The 15,467-nt window shown below is 45.0% G+C and overlaps 1 protein-coding gene across 1 annotated transcript in view; it reads left to right on the forward strand.

The window, feature by feature from the left end:
• The first annotated feature begins 2,746 nt into the window (after nucleotides 1–2,746).
• LOC124593825 (monocarboxylate transporter 12-like) overlaps nucleotides 2,747–15,467 on the forward strand; it is a 602,114-nt gene continuing 589,393 nt past the window's right edge. The window contains exon 1 of the mRNA XM_047132174.1: nucleotides 2,747–2,837. The gene's annotated coding sequence lies outside the window, so the exon portion shown is untranslated. The remainder of the gene's footprint in view (nucleotides 2,838–15,467) is intronic.

The following is a 15,467-nucleotide window of genomic DNA, read 5'->3' on the forward strand; positions in this document are numbered from 1 at the left end:
AGTTGCTTGTAGAATGACTTCCCAGCTCAGCTCCATTGTTGTGTTTGTTGTCAGTCTAGCAGAATGCCTGCGATAGTTATGGGGGAGTAGCTTCACAACACACAGTCTTCTAGTCGTTGTTCTGGGATTGTGTCTGCCAGGCGTCTCAGTTGTTGACAATAAATTTCAGCGGTGATGATTAGACCTCGGAGAAGCAATTCGTAGAGCATCACGCCGTCACTCTTCCACCAGATGCGTAACATTAGCTTTAGGGGATCCACACAGGTCTTTGTACTGGGAGCTGCTGGTTAGTTTAGGCTCAACCGATACTTTCTTTACCTTATGTTAAAATAAAGACATCATTTCTGGCCACCAGGAGTGGAATCACAGGAATTGTTCACGACCCAACTGACGACGAGCAAGCAGAGCTGCACATGTGACCACCCGCTGATTTTTGTGATTTTAGTTTAGAGCATACGCCCGATTTTCAAACCTTCCCTATTGCGTGCTGATGTCGTACGATGGTTGGATGATCATAGTTCATCACATCTGGCAGGTCTCGAGTACACTGACATGGATCATTGTGGGTTAATGTGTTTAAACGAACTTCATCAAACCCCGAAGGTCTTTCTCAGCGTGGAGGGTCAATATTGTCAAAACGATCCTCCTTAAGACGAGAAATCCATTTTGTTGCCATGTTCCGTCCAGCGCTATTATCTCCATACATGACGCAAATGTTTCTGGCTGCCTCCGCTGTTGCCACCCCTCTATTGAACTCACACAGAGGAATATATCGGAAATGTACCGGTTTATCTACCTGGTATTCCAATCATTAACTGCAACGACAAAACGATCATATGTAAACTCAAATATCAACAGGGAGCTGCAGATGAAAAATGACCACAGATAACTAAACCCATAGCAACGGGAATACCAACATGCAAAACCAAAACGCTACGAACTTTTGCACCAACTTAATGCCGGGTGATCAAAAAGTCAGTATAAATTTGAAAACTTAATAAACCACGGAATAATGTAGATAGAGAGGCAAAAATTGACACATATGCTTGGAATGACATGGGGTTATATTAGAACCAAGAAAAAAAGACAAAGTTCACAAAATGTCCGACAGATGGCGCTGGACAGCAAAACGTCAGTGACTGCGCATGACAATCGTGTGTAAAAGGAGCTGTAATGAGAGAGAGAATCAGATGCGCCAGCAGTCGCAGCATGTTGACGTTACCTGAAGAGGCGCTTTTAGTGAAGTTGTATTATCAGAATGGGGAATCTGCTAGTTCAGCGTTACGATCCTATCGCCATAGGAAGGTGATTCGAACGGGTAAAGGTCCTCTGAAAAGTGCAGCTGTCGCGAGAATGATTTCGAAGTTCGAAGCTACGGGTTGTTTAGACGCTAGACACCGTAGTGGCCGACCGAGCACAAGGCGTATTGCTGCTGAGACAGTTCAGGAAGGAATGGAGACTGTAGCGGGTTCGTCTATGCACGGGGAAGTCAGCGTTCGTGCAGTCGCACGTCGCACCGGCATTCCATACACTACTGTTTGGATGGCACTTAGGCGTACCCTCCGATGCTATCCGTACAAAATCTATCGGTATCATGAACCGTTACCTGGCGATTTAGTGAAGCGGAGGGCATTTGCGGTGTGGGCGTTTCAAAAGATGGCGGAAGATGACGATTGGTTGAGTAACGTGTTGTGGACCGTCGAAGCACATTTCACGCTCTGCACGACAAGAAAGTCACGGTATGGGTTGGATTTACCACATCTACCGTTATCGGGCCTGTTTTCTTCGAGAAAATGCGTGATTCTGGTTTTATAACAGCTACCGTGACGGGTGAGAGGTATGCCGATATGTTACAGAATTGCATCATCCCCAGCCTGGCTGATAAACAGCTGCTGGAACGTACGACGTTTATACAGGATGGCGCACCACCCCATATTGCTACACGAGTGGAAGATCTCTTGCGCGCGTCGTTTGTTGATGATCGTGTGCTCAGCCGCCACTTTCGTCATGCTTGGCGTCCCAGGTCCCCAGACCTCAGTCCGTGCGATTATTGGCTTTGGGTTACCTGAAGTCGCAAGTGTGTCGTGATCGACCGACATCTCTAGGGATACTGAAAGGCAACATCCGACGCCAACGCCTCACCATAACTCGGGACATGCTTTACAGCGCTGTTCACAACATTATTCCTCGACTACAGCTACTGTTGAGGAATGATGATGGACATATTGAGCATTTCCTGTAAAGGGCATCATCTTTGCTTTGTCTTACTTTGTTATGCTAATATTGCTATTCTGATCAGATGAAGCGCCATCTGTCGGACATTTTTTGAACTTTTGTAATTTTTTGATTCTAACCCCATGTCATTACAAGCATGTGTGTAAATTTTTACCTCTCTATCTGCATTATTCCGTGGTTTATTAAGTTTTCAAATTTGTACTTACTTTTTGATCACCCGGTATATTCCAGCTGGTTACGTAACGCAGAATACTATTTAGACAGAGAGAAAGTGACTATTTGCAGATGCGGCGACAACTGACCGCTGTGCATCGGCGTGTTGCAGGCGCGATGACGGGTCCCGCGTCGTGAGGGCCCCCTCGTCGGCGCCGCCATGCTGGTGGGGGCGGCTGAGGGCCCGTCGCCCCCGGACTCGCCGGACTCGCTGGCGGAGCGCGGCTGCCCCTGGCCGCCCCCGCCGCCGCCCCCGCCGCCCCCAGCGATGGCGCACCAGCCGCGGGTGCGCGCCGTCTGCAGCGGCAGCCTGCGCAGCCGGCTCGCCTCCAGCCACAGCCAGGCCACCATTACCAGCCACACTCACTCTGCCGGCAGCTTCCGCAAAGGTCAGTGCCTCGACACGTGCTGCTGTCACCAACTGACTACTGAAACTTCTTATAGAAGGAGTTATTCCGTGATAGTGTCTCTACACATGCGTAGTCCACAATATACTGTACGAGAGACCCTCATAACGTTTTCATTATAACCTCGAGAAAAAACTGTAACCTTGAAACTTGGCGATAGCGTGAGCCCTTCTCTACATATTCTCCCATCAAAGCGACATATTTTTCCAAACGATCGACGATTTGGCGGACTTCTTCACAAAGAAGTCTGCATTTCGGGTGTTCGCGTAATAACTTGCACCACGAGTACCACCTTTGCATTCCTAAATACCTGACACGACGTAGTTTCTTCATCCGATGAAAAAGGAAGAAGTTAGCGTATGCCATACAGTGCATTGTTGAAAACTTGGGTCCATGGTTTTGTGGGGTCTGAGCCACATATGAAGCCTACCATCTGCTCTTACCAACTGAAATCGGGACTCATCTAACCAGCCACGCTGGCCGCTGTGGCCGAGCGGTTGTAGGCGCTTCAGTCAGGAACCGCACTGCTGCTACTTCAGTCAGGAACCGCGCTGCTGCTACGGTCGGTCGCAGGTTCGAATTCTGCCTCGAGCATGGATGTGTGTGTGATGTCCTTAGGTTAGTTAGGTTTAAGTAGTTCTAAGTCTAGGGGACTGATGACCTCAGATGTTGAGTCCCATAGTGCTTAGAGCCATCTGAATTTGACTAGCCACGGTTTTCCGGTCGTCTAGGGTCCAACCGATACAGTCACGAGCTCAGGAGAGGCGACGCCGTGTTGTTAGCAAGGCACTTGCGTCGATCGTATGCTGCCATAGCCCATCAGCGCCAAATTTCGGCGCACTGTCCTAATGGATATGTTCATTGTATGTCCCACATTGATTTATTCAGTTATTTAACACAGTATTCCTTGTCTGTTAGCACTGACAATCTACGCACACGCCGCTGCTCTCGTTCGTTAACCGAAGGCCATCGGCCACTGCGTTGTCCATGGTGAATACCAAAGTATACTCGGCACATTCATGATACTGCTGATCTCGAAAAATTGAATTTCCTAGTGATTTCAGAAATCATAACACTTTATTATGCATTAAATCAACCACTGTTATAATTAATCGGAATGGAGCTCAATTTTTCATAGAGGACCACTCACATGAAGGAAAATATAAAATGTTTGTTGTTGTTTTGTCGATGTGCCGTACCCGTAATTTTTACAAGACTCTGTTTCAAAATTATGTACAATAATACACAATTATTTTTTTCTGTAAATTTTATTAATCCTAAGAGGAGTGTTTTCTTAGTAACTGTTCGCTCATGTGTGGAAAAACTATTTACAAAAGACAAAAGTTAATTTTAATAGTTGCTGGTTCTAGTATAATGTAGAACTTCAAGCTGTAACATATCGTCTATCATATGTGCCAAAAGTAGTCAGCGTGTGTCATGGACTTGAGTGGTGCAGTCTTTGTCTACATGCGAAGTTTTCATTCTTTGTCCTGTGGACGGAATGTGCGCCAAGTAAAAAAAAAAATGGTTCAAATGGCTCTGAGCACTATGGGACTTAACTTCTAAGGTCATCAGTCCCCTAGAACTTAGAACTACTTAAACCTAACCAACCTAAGGACAGCACACACATCCATGCCCGAGGCAGGATTCGAACCTGCGACCGTAGCGGTAGCGCGATTCCAGACTGTAGCGCCTTTAACAGCTTGGCCACCCCGGCCGGCTCGCCAAGTAAAACTTTTTTGTGTTGGAAACTGTTATTTGTACTGAAAATGCATTCGGAATGTTTTACGGACTTGTTCATTGAGTACAGTGATCAGTAGACTCTCTTTAGCGAGCTGCAGAAAGCTAATGCATAAATTTCATTGTTTTATCCTGCCTGGATGAAAAAAAGGATGAATATGTGAAAAGTGTCTTCAATAATGGTCGACAAACCTGGATCTTTACATTATTTCCTACAGAAGAAGTAGTTTGTAGCCACGAATACATTCATGGGGAAGATGAGAAATACAATTTTTGATTATTCCACCATTCAGTTTAGAATTGTTTTTTAACATTTCTGTTTATCGTACTGTTCAACTACGCATTTACATAGCTATATGACTAGTCGAAAATAACACAATTAATTATCAACAAATGATTTTTCAATGGACATAAGGAGCAGCATTCTAGAACCCTACGCTCTCAATAATTTGTTGAATGTATTCCAACCTATGGCTTCCCATACAGTGTTGACTCAATACAGATCCTTCTAGCACTATGCAAGATACTCTCTGGTGTCTTATAAAATTTCCAGTCACCTTGCCCCTTCTCCTTGTGAGTATTTTCCACACGCCTGACAGAAAAGTGAAGCACCCAGAAGGGAACTAAATGAAACTTCACAGGTGTTCAACACTGTTTCTGTGAATACTAAATCGAATGAAAATTACAAAGAAGTTGGAATTATGAGCCCACTTTTTCAGTACTTATTCATGCACTGAACTTTTGGGATGGGTGTCATAAGGCGTGCACACTACCCGGATTTCAGAACACTTATTCAATAATCGGGTGCTACTTAACTGCGTACAACAAAACCGTACTAGTCATGCAGAAAAATTAAAGACTTTAAACGTTTTGTAGTACGCTGAAGGTGGGTTAGTGTCCCGAATCCCGGGTAATGTACATGCCTTTATCGAAATACAGGAAATTTATAATTACAACTGCAGTGAATTCTTGTTCTCGGAACAGTCCACATGTACTTACTGTAAGTGGCTGGTGTAACAAATATTTGTTTTTGTACTAGTGCACTGAGCTAGAAATACCGTGTAGATTTCAGTTTGTTTGCTCTACAGTATTTGAACAGAGATTCAAATTAAATGAAAAAAAAATTATTGCACCTTAAAATACTAATTCTGGCATAAAATTTGTTTTCGTGGCTAAATATTAAAACTATTTCATTTTTCTTTTCCTTAAAGTTCTGAATTTTTTTAAAATACTTTAAGAGTCCAGGTAGTAAGTTAGTATAAAAGATTCATAAAAGACTTACAAAATTTAATTTCACTCCGACCTACAAAATAACGTGAGTTGTAAGTTCTCAGCTTATCTTCCTTTTTTCTCGGTGCGATTATTTCAGAGTCCGCCGTTAGCGTTTAAATGTCTCTAGAGGTGGCGCTGTGCAGCAGAGCTGCGCTCTGAGGGCAAATATTGTAGCAGTCGCTCTGTTTCACATCAGAGTTCACAGATCTTGCTCCGCTTCGCATTATCTGTTTGGGAAAAAAGAAAATGCTTTAGAATGTCGAAAGTCGCATCCAAATTCTATGGAAATTAATTTGGAAATTCTAAAAGCAAGTCTGTTTTACTTCTGAAGAAGACGCATTGCAATTTTTTGAAAACAGGGCAAGGGGTGAATAAACTTTTAATTCTGCAACTGCTCTGTTATTTTCCAGTTCTACCAAGTGAAAGGCAATACTTTTAATCCCAACTGGGTGTCATCCCTTATCAATTGCAATTGCTTCGGGTATTATCTACGTATACAATTAAGTAAAACGCAGTTTATCTTAATCAAGAGATATCAACCGAAAAATTTAATTTCATCCATGACCCAATCTCTATTCACCTACGATTTCGTAATTACTCTGATCATAACTGTACCGGTATAGCGTGACCCGCATCTCTCCTTCACAGTTAGTCTTTTTGTTTATGATGGCCAGTGAGTGTACATGTTTCCAAGCAAGTGATCTGATGTCATATGTGCTGCCTTCGCCCGGCCCATCTCATTGAGCACTTCTGCCTGTAACGAACAAATTTTCTTTATGTTGGTGCTAGGGCTGAACAGTGGCTGAACCAGACTCAAGGTGTAAGAGACTAATACACAAGTACCTACTTTCTTTCTACCTCTATGTTGTAAGACGACAAATCCTTTTGTTTTAGAATGTCCAAAGGGATTCGCGACTGAGGTTATCGAAGGCAGTTCTCCGCAGGAAAATGTGATATACGGTGTATTCTATCATTTCCTTTCTTGATAATAAATCCATTTGTTACTTATTCGTGCCCGGACCGAACAAAGGACTAGATGTTTCTCCATAACTGTGTTCAGTCATACTTATAATCAGTCGCTTTACAACAACTGTTCCAAATGAGTGTCATTCCATAAAATGCACAGTTGTCTGTAATGAAAAGTGTATACCGTGGATCTTTACAGTTGCATGTATTATTTTGATCACTTGTCAGTGACATCGCGGTCTCAGGTGATACTTTTGCCACACGCGCTTCTAGTCAAAATTACCTCCATAGTGAGAGTTCCCTACATTCTGAATCGCACCACCTCTCCCGATTCTTTCTGGTAAACATTGCGCTATATTGCTCTCCCTGGAGCACTCCTTGCATCAGCAGCTGCTTGTTGCTGTTACAGACTGTGGCCAACCACTGCGACACAGGTTCTAAACACGAAGTAACCCATCAGTTTTATCATTTTGTGTTTGTTGTTGTTGTGGTCTTCAGTCCAGAGACTGGTTTGATGCAGCTCTCAATGCTACTCTATCCTGTCCAAGGTTCTTCATCTCCCAGTACCTACTGCAACCTAAATCCTTCTGAATCTGTTTAGTGTATTCATCTCTTGGTCTCTGTCTGCGATTTTTACCCTCCACGCTGCCCTCCGATGCTAAAGTGGTGATCCCTTGATGCGTCGGAATATCCCCTACCAACTTATCCCTTCTTCTAGTCAAGTTGTGCCACAAATTTCTCTTCTCTCCAATTCTGTTCAATACCTCCTCATTAGTTATGTGATCTACCCATCTAATCTTCAGCATTCTTCTGTAGCACCACATTTCGAAAGCTTCTATTCTCTTCTTGTCTAAACTATTTATCGTCCAGAATGAGATTTTCACTCTGCAGCGGAGTGTGCGCTGATATGAAACTTCCTGGCAGATTAAAACTGTGTGCCCGACCGAGACTCGAACTCGGGACCTTTGCCTTTCGCGGGCAAGTGCTCTGCCATCTGAGCTACCGAAGCACGACTGACGCCCGGTACTCACAGCTTTACTTCTGCCAGTATCGTCCATGTTTCACTTCCATACATGACTACACTCCATACAAATTCTTTCAGAAACAATTTCCTGAGACTTACAGGGTGATTCAAAAAGAATACCACAACTTTAGGAATTTAAAACTCTGCAACGACAAAAGACAGAGCTAAGCACTATCTGTCGGCGAATTAAGGGAGCTATAAAGTTTCATTTAGTTGTACATTTGTTCGCTTGAGGCGCTGTTGACTAGGCGTCAGCGTCAGTTGATGCTTAGATGGCGACCGCTCAACAGAAAGCTTTTTGTGTTATTGAGTACGGCAGAAGTGAATCGACGACAGTTGTTCAGCGTGCATTTCGAACGAAGTATGGTGTTAAACCTCCTGATAGGTGGTGTATTAAACGTTGGTATAAACAGTTTACAGAGAATGGGTGTTTGTGCAAAGGGAAAAGTTCTGGACGGCCGAGAACGAGTGATGAAAATGTAGCACGCATCCAGCAAGCATTTGTTCGCAGCCCAGGAAAATCGACTCGCAGAGCTAGCAGAGAGCTGCAAATTCCACAATCAACTGTATGGAGAGTCCTACGAAAAAGGATGGAGCGCCACCACATTGGCACTTATCTGTCCGTAACTACCTGAACGTCAACTACCCGAGGCGATGGATCGGCCGCCAGGCAGCCCGTGACATCACTGGCCTCCAAGAAGCCCTGATCTTACCCCCTGCGATTTTTTCTTATGGGGCTATGTTAAGGATATGGTGTTTCGGCCACCTCTCCCAGCCACCATTGATGATTTGAAACGAGAAATAACAGCAGCTATCCAAACTGTTACGCCTGATATGCTACAGAGAGTGTGGAACGAGTTGGAGTATCAGGTTGATATTGCTCGTATGTCTGGAGGGGGCCATATTGAACATCTCTGAACTTGTTTTTGAGTGAAAAAAAACCTTTTTAAATACTCTTTGTAATGATGTATAACAGAAGGTTATATTATGTTTCTTTCATTAAATACACATTTTTAAAGTTGTGGTATTGTTTTTGAATCACCCTGTAAATCAAAACTCGATGTTAACAAATTTCTCTTCTTCAGAAACGCTTTCCTTGCCATTACCAGTCTACATTTTATATCCTCTCTACTTCGACCATCATCAGTTATTTTGCTCCCCAAATAGCAAAACTCGTTTACTACTTTAAGCGTCACATTTCCTAATCTAATTCCCGCAGCACCACCCGATTTAATTCGACTACATTCCATTATCCTTGTTTTGCTTTTGTTGATGTTCATCTTATATCCTCCTTTCAAGACACTGTCCATTCCGTTCAACTGCTCTTCCAGGTCCTTTGCTGTCTGTGACAGAATTACAATGTCATCGGCGAACCTCAAAGTTTTTATTTCTTCTCCATGTATTTTAATTTCTACTCCGAATTTTTCTTTTGTTTCCTCTACTGCTTGCCCAATATACAGATTGAATAACATCTGGGATAGGCTACAACCCTGTCTCCCTCCCTTCCCAACCACTGCTTCCCTTTCATGTCCCTCGACTCTTATAACTGCCATCTGGTTTCTGTACAATTTGTAAATAGCCTTTCGCTCCCTGTATTTTACCGATGCCACCTTTAGAATTTGAAAGAGAGTATCTCCGTCAATATTGTCAAAAGCTTTCTCTAAGTCTACAAATGCTAGAAACATAGGTTTGCCTTTCCTTAATCTAGCTTCTAAGATAAGTCGTAGGGTCAGTATTGCCTCACGTGTTCCAATATTTCTACGGAATCCAAACTGATCTTCCCCGAGGTCGACTTCTACCAGTTTTTCCATTCGTCTGTAAAGAATTCGTGTTAGTATTTTGCAGCCGTGAGTTATTAAACTGATAGTTCGATAATTTTAACAACTAGCAACACTTGCTTTCCTTGGGATTGGAATTATTGTATTCTTCTTGAAGTCTCAGGGTATTCCGTCTGTCTCATCCATCTTGCTCACCAGATGGTAGAGTTTTGTTAGGCCTGGCTGTCAGTAGTTCTAATGGCATGTTGTCTACTCCCGGGGCCTTGTTTCGACTCAGGTCTTTCAGTGCTCTGTCAAAATCTTCACGCAGTATCATATCTCCTATTTCCTCTTCATCTACATTCTCTTCCATTTCTATAATATTGTCCTCAATAACATCGCCCTTGTATAGTCCCTCTATATACTACTTCCACCTTTCTGCTTTCCGTTCTTTGCTTAGAACTGGGTTTCCATCTGATCTCTTGATATTCATGCAAGTGGTTCTCTTTTCTCCAAAGGTCTCTTTAATTTTTCTGTAGGCAGTATCTATCTTACCCCTAGTGATATGCGCCTCTATATCCTTACATTTGTCCTCTAGCCATCCCTGCTTAGCCATTTTGCACTTCCTGTCGATCTCATTTTTGAGACGTTTGTATTCCTTTTTGCCTGCTTTATTTACTGCATTTTTATATTTTCTCCTTTCATCAATTAAATTCAGTATCTCTTCTGTTACCCAAGGATTTATGTTAGCCCTCGTCTTTTTACCTGCTTGATACTCTGCTAACTTCACTATTTCGTCTATCAAAGGTATCCGTTCTTCTTCTATTGCATTTCTTTCTCCCATTCTTGTCAATCGTTCCCTAATGTTCTCCCTGAAGCTCTCTACAACCTCTGGTTCTTTCAGTTTATCCAGGTCCCATATCGTTAAATTCCCACCTTTTTGCAGTTTCTTCAGTTTTAATATACGGTTCGTAACCAATAGATTGTGGTCAGAGTCCACATCTGCCCCTGGAAATGTCTTACAATTAAAAACCTGGTTCCTCAATCCCTGTCTTACCATTATATAATCTATCTGATACCTTCTAGTATCTCCAGGCACCTTCCATGTATACAGCCTTCTTTCATGATTCTTGAACGAAGTGTTAGCTATGCAAAGTTCTACCACGTGGCATAGGAGGGCTATGCGTGAAGCGTTCAGTGAATTCGAAAGTAAAATTCTATGTACCGACTTGACAGAAAATCGTAGGAAGTTCTGGTCTTACGTTAAATCAGTAAGTGGCTCGAAACAGCATATCCAGACACAACGGGACGATGATGGCATTGAAACAGAGGATGACACGCGTGAAGCTGAAATACTAAACACCTTTTTCCAAAGCTGTTTCACAGAGGAAGACCGCACTGCAGTTCCTTCTCTAAATCCTCGCACAAACGAAAAAATGGCTGACATCGAAATAAGTGTCCAAGGAATAGAAAAGCAACTGGAATCACTCAATAGAGGAAAGTCCACTGGACCTGACGGGATACCAATTCGATTCTACACAGAGTACGCGAAAGAACTTGCCCCCCTTCTAACAGCCGTGTACCGCAAGTCTCTAGACGAACGGAGGGTTCCAAATGATTGGAAAAGAGCACAGATAGTCCCAGTCTTCAAGAAGGGTCGTCGTGCAGATGCGCAAAACTATAGACCTATATCTCTGACGTCGATCTGTTGTAGAATTTTAGAACATGTTTTTTGCTCGAGTATCATGTCGTTTTTGGAAACCCAGAATCTACACTCCTGGAAATGGAAAAAAGAACACATTGACACCGGTGTGTCAGACCCACCATACTTGCTCCGGACACTGCGAGAGGGCTGTACAAGCAATGATCACACGCACGGCACAGCGGACACACCAGGAACCGCGGTGTTGGCCGTCGAATGGCGCTAGCTGCGCAGCATTTGTGCACCGCCGCCGTCAGTGTCAGCCAGTTTGCCGTGGCATACGGAGCTCCATCGCAGTCTTTAACACTGGTAGCATGCCGCGACAGCGTGGACGTGAACCGTATGTGCAGTTGACGGACTTTGAGCGAGGGCGTATAGTGGACATGCGGGAGGCCGGGTGGACGTACCGCCGAATTGCTCAACACGTGGGGTGTGAGGTCTCTACAGTACATCGATGTTGTCACCAGTGGTCGGCGGAAGGTGCACGTGCCCGTCGACCTGAGACCGGACCGCAGCGACGCACGGATGCACGCCAAGACCGTAGGATCCTACGCAGTGCCGTAGGGGACCGCACCGCCACTTCCCAGCAAATTAGGGACACTGTTGATCCTTGGGGTATCGGCGAGGACCATTCGCAACCGTCTCCATGAAGCTGGGCTACGGTCCCGACCACCGTTAGGCCGTCTTCCGCTCAGGCCCCAACATCGTGCAGCCCGCCTCCAGTGGTATCGCGACAGGCGTGAATGGAGGGAAGAATGGAGACGTGTCGTCTTCAGCGATGAGAGTCGCTACTGCCTTGGTGCCAATGATGGTCGTATGCGTGTTTGGCGCCGTGCAGGTGAGCGCCACAATCAGGACTGCATACGACCGAGGCACACAGGGCCAACACCCGGCATCATGGTGTGGGGAGCGATCTCCTACACTGGCCGTACACCACTGGTGATCGTCGAGGGGACACTGAATAGTGCACGGTACATCCAAACCGTCATCGAACCCATCGTTCTACCATTCCTAGACCGGCAAGGGAACTTGCTGTTCCAACAGGACAATGCACGTCCGCATGTATCCCGTGCGACCCAACGTGCTCTAGAAGGTGTAAGTCAACTACCCTGGCCAGCAAGATCTCCGGATCTGTCCCCCATTGAGCATGTTTGGGACTGGATGAAGCGTCGTCTCACGCGGTCTGCACGTCCAGCACGAACGCTGGTCCAACTGAGGCGCCAGGTGGAAATGGCATGGCAAGCCGTTCCACAGGACTACATCCAGCATCTCTACGATCGTCTCCATGGGAGAATAGCAGCCTGCATTGCTGCGAAAGGTGGATATACACTGTACTAGTGCCGACATTGTGCATGCTCTGTTGCCTGTGTCTATATGCCTGTGGTTCTGTCAGTGTGATCTTGTGATGTATCTGACCCCAGGAATGTGTCAATAAAGTTTCCCCTTCCTGGGACAATGAATTCAAGGTGTTCTTATTTCAATTTCCAGGAGTGTACTATGTAGGAATCAACATGGATTCCGGAAACAGCGATCGTGTGAGACCCAACTCGCTTTATTTGTTCATGAGACCCAGAAAATATTAGATACAGGCTCCCAGGTAGATGCTATTTTTCTTGACTTCCGGAAGGCGTTCGATACAGTTCCGCACTGTCGCCTGATAATCAAAGTAAGAGCCTACGGAATATCAGACCAGCTGTGTGGCTGGATTGAAGAGTTTTTAGCAAACAGAACACAGCATGTTGTTATCAATGGAGAGACGTCTACAGACGTTAAAGTAACCTCTGGCGTGCCACAGGGGAGTGTTATGGGACCATTGCTTTTCACAATATATATAAATGACCTAGTAGATAGTGTCGGAAGTTCCATGCGGCTTTTCGTGGATGATGCTGTAGTATACAGAGAAGTTGCAGCATTAGAAAATTGTAGCGAAATGCAGGAAGATCTGCAGCGGATAGGCACTTGGTGCAGGGAGTGGCAACTGACCCTTAACATAGACAAATGTAATGTATTGCGAATACATAGAAAGAAGGATCCTTTATTGTATGATTATATGATAGCGGAACAAACACTGGTAGCAGTTACTTCTGTAAAATATCTGGGAGTATGCGTGCGGAACGATTTGAAGTGGAATGATCATATAAAATTAATTGTTGGTAAGGCGGGTACCAGGTTGAGATTTATTGGGAGAGTGCTTAGAAAATGTAGTCCATCAACAAAGGAGGTGGCTTACAAAACACTCGTTCGACCTATACTTGAGTATTGCTCATCAGTGTGGGATCCGTACCAGATCGGTCTGACGGAGGAGATAGAGAAGATCCAAAGAAGAGCGGCGCGTTTCGTCACAGGGTTATTTGGTAACCGTGATAGCGTTACGGAGATGTTTAATAAACTCAAGTGGCAGACTCTACAAGAGAGGCGCTCTGCATCGCGGTGTAGCTTGCTCGCCAGGTTTCGAGAGGTTGCGTTTCTGGATGAGGTATCGAATATATTGCTTCTGATGTGTCGACAGAAGTGCCGACACAGTGTTATTTTGAGGGGGCCGATAGGCACCCTATCTAACGCAGACGGGCGTGAATTCTGGAACAGGATAACTATGGAATGGTAGCAAGAAAAGTACGTAGCTGCTTTATACTTAACTTTAATGACTCCTAGTGATACATCTCTCTTGACTATACAAATGCGACTCGTAAGATACATGCACTGTTACAATTGGCGCCTTGCTAGGTCGTAGCCATGGACTTAGCAGAAGGCTATTCTAACTGTCTCTCGGCAAATGAGAGGAAGGCTTCGTCCGTATGGTCGCTAGCAATGTCGTCCGTACAACTGGGGCGAGTGCTCTATCGTATATCGAGACCTGCCTTGTGGTGGCGCTAGGTCTGCGATCACACAGTGGCGACACGCGGGTCCGACATGTACTAAATGGACCGCGGCCGATTTAAGCTACCGCCTAGCAAGTGTGGTGTCTGGCGGTGACACCACAGCTTCCCCCTACTTATACCTCCCGAGGAGATCACGAATGTAAAATTAGAGAGATTAGAGCGCGCACGGAGGCTTTCAGACAGTCGTTCTTCCCGCGAACCATACGCGACTGGAACAGGAAAGGGAGGTAATGACAGTGGCACGTAAAGTGCACTCCGCCACACACCGTTGGGTGGCTTGCGGAGTATAAATGTAGATGTAGATGTAGATGTAAACCTACTCCTGCTTTACCCCTATTTGATTTTGTCTTTATAACCCCGCTTTCAAGTGTCCAGAAGTCTTGTTCCTCCCGCCACCAAACTTCTCTAATTCCCGCTATATCTAACTTTAACCTATCCATTTCCATTTTTAAATTTTCTAACCTACCTGCCCGATTAAGGGACCTGACATTCCAGGCTCCGATCCATTGCCAGTTTTCTTTCTCCTGATAACAAAGTCCTCCTGAGTAGTCCCCTCCCGGAGATCCGAATGGGGGACTATTTATCTCCGGAATATTTTACCCAAGAGGACGCCATCATCATTTAACCATACAGTAAAGCTGCATGCCCTCGGGAAAAATTTGGGCTTAAGTTTCCACCTGTTCTTAGCCGTTCGCAGTACCAGCACAGCAAGGCCGTTTTGGTTAGTGCCACAAGGCCATATCAGTCATTCATCCAGACTGTTGCCCCTGCAACTACTGAAAAGGCTGCTGCCCCTCTTCAGGAAGCACACGTTTGTCTGGCCTCTCAACAGATACCCCTCCATTGTGGTTGCACCTGCGGTATGGCTATCTGTATCCCTGAGGCACGCAAGCCTCCCCACCAACGGCAAGGTTCATGGTTCATGGGGAGTGTTATGGTCGGTAAACAACGGACAGATGGTTTTCAGCATCTCTGATCCCCGTCTTCTCACGAAGTAACGTAGAGCTGACAAGTGCACATAGAGATGTTCTTCGGTTTACACAGTGTAGAGGGTATGCGTGTGCCCTGGTGGAAGACAGAGAGCTGGGGTGAGTTAAAAGCTGTTCAGTGAAAGTAGAATCCCTTGGCATGCAATGTAATGTGGGTGGAGAAGTGTACAAATTCTCCTCCCAGTTGCCTGCCCCTATCTCCACTGCAACCATTAAAGCAACTCAACCTGCCCTAACGAAAACACAAAAGTACGTGTGTACTGAAGTACAGTGGCTAAAGCAG

This window comes from Schistocerca americana, chromosome 2, assembly GCF_021461395.2.
Source record: "Schistocerca americana isolate TAMUIC-IGC-003095 chromosome 2, iqSchAmer2.1, whole genome shotgun sequence".
NCBI lineage: Eukaryota > Metazoa > Arthropoda > Insecta > Orthoptera > Acrididae > Schistocerca > Schistocerca americana.